This window comes from Dioscorea cayenensis, chromosome 3 (genome assembly GCF_009730915.1).
Source record: "Dioscorea cayenensis subsp. rotundata cultivar TDr96_F1 chromosome 3, TDr96_F1_v2_PseudoChromosome.rev07_lg8_w22 25.fasta, whole genome shotgun sequence".
NCBI classification, from domain to species: domain Eukaryota; kingdom Viridiplantae; phylum Streptophyta; class Magnoliopsida; order Dioscoreales; family Dioscoreaceae; genus Dioscorea; species Dioscorea cayenensis.
In genome coordinates this window covers 18,187,148-18,193,807 of record NC_052473.1, presented here as the reverse complement: position 1 = coordinate 18,193,807, position 6,660 = coordinate 18,187,148, and the positions used below count along the sequence as shown (strand labels likewise).

Sequence of the window (6,660 nt, the reverse complement as noted above, 5' to 3'; positions counted from 1 at the left end):
GCCAAAAGATCACAATGAATGAAACATAAACTTTTATCTGATTTCATTTCAAAGGCTTTTTCAAGACTTTATGGTACACAATGTCCTTCTCTTGTGGACCATTTTTGGAAATCAGCTTAAAATCTTATTTCCTCATGTTCCTCCACTTTAGAGATTACTGAAAAAAAAAATAAATTTCTAACAATGTTTAAATGATAAATAATTAGATAATGCATGTCATTTTCCCACTCACTTTCATATTATTAGTTATTTAAAATAAAATCTTGTATTTTTTTATTTGAATATATAATAATAATCATAATCTTAATTTAGAATGTGAAAGATACCAATCTCTATCATATTCCAATATATAACACTGAGATAGTAATCACAATCATTCATTCCACTTGCTTCATCTTCACCTTCTTTCCTTTTCATTGATTGAACAACTAAATAAAAATCCTTGATTTTTAATTATACATTCATTTTAATTAAATTCAAGCCTGAAATAATCATATGAAGGTTAATAACAATGAAAAATATCGATTTCTCCACGAAAATGCAACCGATATATATATATGCTCAAAACGGCCATAAGTCACCCCCAGATTGATCGACGAGCCTGGAAATGCAGGGCCGGGTTCTTGCTCTGTGTGACAACCAGACGCTGTAAGGCGCCCTCCGAAGCGTCTCTTTTGGTGGCCCGGCAAATGTCCATTGATACTTGCCTGCCTCGACGATGAGGCATGTAGAGAATCCGACCCCAGCCACCGCCAAGGCCAGCAGCATGAGGTTGATCTTCTGATCCTTCTTCAATGTTTTTCATCGTCATTGTTATTGTCTTCCTGGTGAAACAAGCTGGTTTCTGCAACATCGGAAGGATATAAGACCGGATCCTCTTCGAATGAGATTATGTTATCGTCTTCTGTTTCAAATTGGTCGTCTGCAAACAATCACAAGATTCGAATCAGCCACCGGATTTAGTGTTCGGTCATATCATGCGGTATAAGTGACGATAAATATGTTTGAATAACACTCATTGTACATAGTCACAAGTTGACCATTCTTTACTTGATGTTGTGACCATGTTAGTGTGAACCTATCAAAAAGGATAAAGTTCGAGCCCTTTTATTAAAGTTTTCTCAACTAAAATCAGAACCTAAATAGTCGACTTTTGAGTAAGTGATTTGTGACTCATTATGCATTTTCCAGTCAAATTACATTCAAAGGGGCCACACGTGAATTTTCGTATCTAGTTTAAGTAAAGCAGACAGCTATCAATAGTAAATCTATTGATAATACAATACAAGTGAAAGAAAAATAACAGGCAAGAACTGACACAAGTGATGGTTTAACATGAAACAAATGGACAATCGTTTCTTACCATAATCGATAATAAGATCTTCGGGGTTTCTCTTAGCATGTTGTTCTTTCAATGTTTCAAATTCCATTCCATCAAGCGGCCAAGCTTCCCTGTTTAAAGGTAGGATCAATTAATCAAGCATGTATAATATAAATAAAAAGGCTCATCGAAGAAATAAAATGGATATAGTTAATTAGATTCCAAATATATCAACAACAGCCTGTTTCATTGGCCCCTTGTCATTCTGAAGGGCAAACTGTTCATCAACCTGCTTGATTGTGATAAGCATGAATCCAAAAGAAAAAAGGAGGTCCCATAACAATAAAAAGCCAACTTCAAGCTTTTAATCATAACCAATAATCAATGAGGGAAATGATTGTTATAGGCAAGACTTGCAAACCTATTAAAGTGGACTCTAATAATGAGCACACAAATATCGACTTCTTAAGGAAGAAGACAGATTTTGGATAAAACCGTCTGGTACTTGTGGCATAAAAAACTAATATCCATAATCTACAATGATGGAAAGAAAGGCTAAAAAAAGTTGAGCAATATATCGATTATGACAACCAAGTAATTAGCTCTCAAATTTAACATATAACTAACTGGATATCAAAGTAAGTTTTATGCCCAATATATATCTAAAAGCCTTAATTCAAAGTAGCATTATTTTCTTACTGTGGCCGCTTTCCACGTCTTAAAGCGACAAAGCAGAATTTCTCATCCTCAAAGCCTCGTAATGGTTCACCCTTGGACCGCTGAAAGAAAAAACAAATGAGATGAGAGAGAAAATTAAAGCACTGGCAGACATGTATAGGTAGCTAATAAAGATATTTTTGACTAACATCATTTTGTGTGCAATACCGTAAATGTAAAAAGCCTCAACCAAGATATAGATCTGGCCAAACATTGAAATAAAAAGCCCCACATTGAGCACAATGGACATTTACAAGTTCAAAGAAAGACGACAAAGGGATGAACAGAAACATTTGAAAGTTAAGACAGTGGACCATATGCAACAGTGTAGAAAAGCACATATAACTATCCAGGAGCCAAGTGTTGCTAACTGTTTCCTGTAGCAACTTGAAAAGATGGCAAGGCCTGAGAAAGATGCCCTCAAAAAAGTTGGTGGAGAGGAGTACAGCATGTGTGAATTAGGTATCCGATCCTTTAAATTACAGGAATCTAGTATGAAGAGAACTGGTGGAGCCAATTCTTAAAGGACCTTTTCCATGATAAAAGCACCTATATGAGTGGTCTTCAGATTTTGTAATGCCAGAAGAAACCAAATCATCAACCTTTCTCAATTTGAGAAAGTAATTAGCTTTCTCAGGTGGCACTCAAATGTTATTGTTTAAAGGTTCAATTGTCGTGGTTCTTGTTTATTACACTACAAGCATGCGTCACATGGCAATCCAGTACAAAGAACTCCAGCAAGGTAGGGTGGGCCTGAACTATACAAAGGTATGAGCCAATGCAAAAGGGTTACAGCCAGGTACATGGCCTTTCCCACATATAGAAGTTAAGCAACTGGCCAGCAAAGATTGACCAAACCAAGGTACATTGAGGGTGAATAAGATAGCCAAAAGCCATTGCACAAGGTTATGTTGTGAGTTTGAAGCATGAATAAAATCCAGCCACATCGATAATGTATGGAAAAGTCTCAATCTTTGAAGGTATAATAAGTTCTATCACTTGCTGATAATTAACTGAAGATTCATTTATTGACTTTAAGGTAACAATTAGAATCAAAGTAACCAATTGATGAGGATGAATTTTTTAAAAGAAGATGGAATTAAGAAAAGAAACCTTATATGCATCGTTAGATGAAGTCCTCTCCAGACGCTGAACAAAATGACAGTATTTACTAGTGTTCTCCAATGGGCACCGTCCATCATGAGGACACTGCAGTGATTTTTTTTCTTTTATAAAACAAAATTATTCCAAAAAGAAAAAGGGCTGGGTGAAACATGAATGAGCCTCTAAAAATTAAAATAAAGTCCGCAATTATTCATTCGAACTTACCGTGCAACAACAAATGCATCATTCTCCAAGTTAGCTACCTCAGAGGAAATACTTTTTTTCCACTACAGGGAACTTCACTTTGTGAAATTTTTACTCTTTTTCGGCTTTTTCTTTAAGGACAAATAGATAACAATCAACATATTGATGTACAGTGACTAAAACCGCACAGATGAACTATTTTTAACAAAACAATCAACTCACCCTCTTGGCCATCCATAGGATATATGAACGCATTTGACGTATTATTTTTGACCCATGAGGAGTCCCTGGCTCCAAAAGTACCTACACAAAAATTTCATGCTTCAAAATAATTGACAGTAAGAGCCCAAGAAATGAGATATACATTATTATATAAAAAAATAATAAAAAAAAGAGCAGTATTAATTTGGCCAAATATAAGTAACTTCTAATGGGATGACATTACAACAATTACAAGATTATCAAGCAGAAACCTTTCCACCGATTTGGATGGCAAGTATTTTCACAAGGCTGATCATCCAGAATTTTGATGAATTTTGATTTCAATATGTCAAAGATCTATCTCTAAAGCACCGTAAAGAGCTTTATCAAAAGGTAAGGCAAATGATTTAATTGTGTAGCCACCATGATCTGTGAACTTTTGTACTAATGTAATATATTAACAGACAAAGAAAAAATTGTTTCCAAATGCTCTTTTTTTGAGAAAGAGCTGAAGGAGCAGCTAATTATAAGCATAGATACCTAACTCACTAATGAGAATATGCAGAGTTTAACCAAACCTGCATCCAAATGGTCTACCTGAGGAACATAAGCAGTTAAACCAAAAAATCATCAGGCTTTACAATTCCTATGCAGAAGCATGAATTTGTCCAATCAGAGTAACAAAGCTGACATTTGGAAAATATGGTAACTATGTAGACAACTACGCAAACATGAAATATCGTAATTCAACCTGATGGCATGTTGACAGCATTAGAAATGATATGTAAACCAGGTTAGAAATAATCATACCAGGACATCTTGTGTGAGATCCCAAAGTTGGCGTACTATAGTAATCCGATCTCTCAAGGATGGTATCTCCCCAAGCGCATAAGACTTCATATTGAAATCATAAATAACAGCATTAAGATTAGATGGTATCCACCCAAGCGTATAAAACTAGCTAAAGCATTCACAAGCATGAGTTTCTCATATTGACAGAATTGTACAGAAGAGCATAATTAATAAATATTTTAGTTAGTAAAAAAGATAAACCTATACTAGTCACTAGGTTTAAAAAAAAGATAAACCATAATGTATAAGATCCCAAACATATGTTTCAGTTCATATCATGAGGCAAATACACTGCAATTCCTTCTGATTACCAAAACAGAATCCAAATATCATAATAATCATAATAAAAAAAGGCCAGAAAAACCATGGGCAAGTGCCAAAACAAGTGAGGTTTGTGCCACTCTGATAAATGTAAGCAAACTAACATTCATATTAGAATAACCATCGTGACTAACATCTGTTTGGTGCACCAAGATATTCCAGCCATGCCATATGAGAGCAGATGTAATCAGAATTCTATGGGATAAAGAGGAATATGGTAGACAGCAACTTTGGTGTGTGAAAACAGTGAATATACTTTGTTAATTAATAAGAGGTCTGATAAAGAGCTTATGGAAAACATGGTTGTTATTCCTAACCATGAAATATTATAATAAAGAAACAAAAAGTATCACATATTCACAAGATGACTATGCCCTTGGATGGAGTTGACTCCATGCCCTAGAAACTATGATCACAAAATTTCAATTAAACACCATGAAAATCTTCCAAGCTATAAAAGGCTTATAATCATGCAATTTATACAGTAAAACCATTCAATTTAAAGGACAAATATGAAGTATTCTGCAGTGCATGGTAAAAGATGGCTGGTTTAGCCAGTTTCATATTTTCAGAATATCACAAATCATATGCTTCAGGAAGCAATCAAAGAGAAATAAAGACTTTACAAATAGAAGAAAACTTAGAAAAGAAGGAAAGATCACTGATGAAAAGAGAATCCCAATCATGAAGAGCACTCACAGAGATTACAAGGTCATGTGCTCTGTCACGCTTCTCAAGTTTACGGTTCAACGCCTGAATACTATCATAGCTATGGATAAGTGGCAAGTTTTTCAAATCTACACCAAAAGCAACAATATCATGTGAGTCAACTACTACCATCTCAATCAAATGCTTTAAAATCTTACACCTAAAGCAGAAGACACAATTCCTGACCGATTACTAATACCAGACTAAACATTCAAGTAAACAAAGTATATACTTTCCATGAGGCTAAAATAAATTCCAAACTATCCATGCATGTGTTATGCTAAAGATACTAGAACAACCGTTTCAAAGAAAGTAACAAGCACAACTAGTACAAGTATGAAAAACTAAAATATGAGATGTTGTCTCAGACTTGATTACCTCCTAAAAGACTTTGTGCTGCTCTTTGCATAGATTTAGACGGCTCTACCAAGTTAACCCTCTCCAAAGACCTTGGCCAAACTTCTCGCATTGCCCTGAACAATCAAGAGCATCAAGAATCAAATAAAACAATAGGACCAAATAACAAGATCACAATCAACAAAAAATCCATAAAATTTTTAATATGATTACCAAAGGGCAGAACCTGGTCCAGCTCCAAAATCCAAGACACTAGTCGGCGAGAAACCCGGCAGCCTTTGCCGCACCTGTATCACAAAAAAACAATCATAAAAAAAACCGTTCTTTTCAACAAATGGAATACCTAATCCTTATATCAAAACAAAAGGAGCAATTTTTGGACCTCTTTGAGAACCCGATGGCAAGCGGAGTAAACTGCGGGCATGCGAGAGGCCACATAAGCAACAGTCTCATCCTCCTGATACTTGAAACCAATGTCACCATAAGATGACTTGATCTTCCAACGTCCAGAACGATCATCAAGAGACTTCATTGGGTCATCAACGAGTTCCCGAGAGGCAGAGGCCGCGAGCTGGAGGTTTGTCTCCTTGATGAGGTTGAAAGACTGGGAGAGAAGCAGCACCTTTCGATTCATATGCGCCAACTCCCTCTCTGAAACCCATTCAAGACAAACAATCAGGCCAACAAAGAACGAAGAGAATGAGGTGATTGGGAGAAAGCGAACGACCTCTGAGGAATTTTTTGATAGCGCGGCGAAGAGAGAGAGGGACGAGATGGATGCCCTCGGATTGCTTCGCCGCGGCACGGAGAGTCTCCGGGTTGAATAGCTTCGTTGTCATCGCCATTGGAGCCGAGCTCGAGCTCGAGATCGAGAT

At 36.1% G+C, this 6,660-nt stretch overlaps 1 pseudogene; it reads right to left on the bottom strand.

The window, feature by feature from the left end:
• Positions 1 to 561: 561 nt before the first annotated feature.
• On the bottom strand, positions 562 to 6,660 carry LOC120282883 (annotated as a pseudogene).